This window comes from Dipteris shenzhenensis, chromosome 28 (assembly GCF_047967505.1).
Source record: "Dipteris shenzhenensis isolate YYH24624 ecotype China chromosome 28, Dip_SZ_1.0, whole genome shotgun sequence".
In the NCBI taxonomy this organism is placed as follows: domain Eukaryota; kingdom Viridiplantae; phylum Streptophyta; class Polypodiopsida; order Gleicheniales; family Dipteridaceae; genus Dipteris; species Dipteris shenzhenensis.
In genome coordinates this window covers 14,048,166-14,050,172 of record NC_141623.1, presented here as the reverse complement: position 1 = coordinate 14,050,172, position 2,007 = coordinate 14,048,166, and the positions used below count along the sequence as shown (strand labels likewise).

At 44.3% G+C, this 2,007-nt stretch overlaps 1 pseudogene; it reads left to right on the top strand.

Moving 5' to 3' along the window:
- LOC147883211 (pentatricopeptide repeat-containing protein At2g33680 pseudogene) lies at positions 1 to 1,221 on the top strand (annotated as a pseudogene).
- Positions 1,222 to 2,007: the final 786 nt, after the last annotated feature.

Here is a 2,007-nt window from a genome sequence, read left to right as displayed (position 1 = left end):
ATGCGACAGTCAAATTTCAAGGTAGATGAGTATGTCTTCGTTGCTGTCCTTAGAGCATGCTCTGGAATAGCAGCTCTAGATCAGGGCAAACTGGCTCATGCCCATATTATTGAAAGTGGCTTGGAGGCAGGTGTATATATCGGGAGCGCCCTTGTTGACATGTATGCTAAATGTGGAAGCCTTGAGGATGGGCAGACGGTGTTGGACAAATTGACCAGGCCTAATGTTGTGACATGGAATGCAATCATTGGAGGGTATGCCCAGCATGCACATAGTGAGAAGGCTCTCCATCTTTTTCAGCAAATGCAACAACAGGGCACAGAGCCAAATAACATCACATTTGTCTGCATAATCAAAGCATTCTCCAGCCTGGCAGCCCTAGGTCACGGTAAGCTTCTTCATGCCCATGTTGTTGAGAGTGGGCTCGAGTCAGATGAATTCATTGGAAGTACCCTCATCGACATGTATACAAAATGTGGAAGTCTTGCAGATGCCCAGAGGGTGTTTGATAAACTATCAAAACATGATGTTGTGACATGGAGTGCAATAGTTACAGGGTATGCGCAGCATGGACAGGGGGAGGATGCTCTCCGGCTTTTTCAGCAAATGCAAAAGGAGGGCTTGGAGCCAAACAATGTCATTTTCATAAGTATTCTGAGAGCTTGTTCCACCACAGCAGCTGAAGGTCAGTGTAACATGATCTATGGACAAATCGTCCGAAATGGTTTGGATTCAGATGGATGTGTTGGCAATGCACTTGTTGACATGCATGTAAAATGTGGATCGCTTGGGGATGCTCGGAGAGTCTTTGACAAATTGACACAGCGAAGTCTTGTTACATGGAGTACAATGATTGCAGGGTACGCCCTGCATGATTATGGAGAGGAGGCTCTCCTACTTTCTGAACAAATGCAGCAGCAAGGCCTAGTTCCAAACAATGTTACATTCATCAGCATATTGAAAGCATGTTCCAGCCTCACAGCTCTTTCTCAGGGCCGGCTAATTCATGCTCACATGATGGAATGCGGCTGCGAGTTAGCTGCAGAGGTTGGGAGCGCCCTTATCTACATGTATGCTAAATGTGCGAGCTTTGAAGATGCCCGCATGGTGTTTGAAGATTTACCAAAGAAAAGTGTGGGATTGTTGAGTGCAATGATTGCAGGGCATGCTCAGCAGAATGATTATAAGATGGCCTTGCAGTACTTTGAGAGAATGGGATAGAGTGGCTTGAAGCCAGATGAAATCACATATGTCTGTCTTCTCTCTGTATGCAGTCATGCAGGTCGGGTCGATGAGGGGTTTCACCACCTCAGGTCCATGATTGAACAGTATGCCATTAAACCAATAGTTGACCATTATAATTGTATAGTTAATCTTCTTGGGCGTGCAGGATATTTGACAGAAGCACAAACATTACTGCAAAGTATGCCATTCCCTCCCAATGTTGTGGCCTGGACAGCCTTGCTTACTCACTGCAAAATATGTAGCAAGGTGGCGCTAGCTAGACATTGCTTCGATCAACTGGTCTTGATGGATCAGAAAAATGCTTCAGGGTATGTCCTTATGCTGGAAATTTATGCAGATGTTGATATGCAGGAGGATGCAGATAAATTATGTGAGTTGAGGAAATGCATGTATGCATGGAAGAAGCTTGTATTGAGGTGGACAAAATGGTGCACAATTTTGTGGTGGGTGTGAGAGTTTACCCGCAAACTTACAATATCCATGCAAAACTAAGGAGAATAGGGATGAATATGAAAGGGGAGGGATATATTCCACATCTAAATTAGTCATGCAGCCAAAATCGGTCAAGGACAATTAAAATCCATTGTATAGACTGAGAAGCTAGCTTGGTCATGGTGTTTTGCCTTCTATTCCTAGGCAGAAGTGTCCAAGTGTATATACATTTTTCCTAGGGTGAAATTGGAGCCATGAGGTCAAATGCCCATAATTGAAGGGCAAGGGATAATAGTAACAACCATTTTACCTGATGTCAGGCTTGTGTAT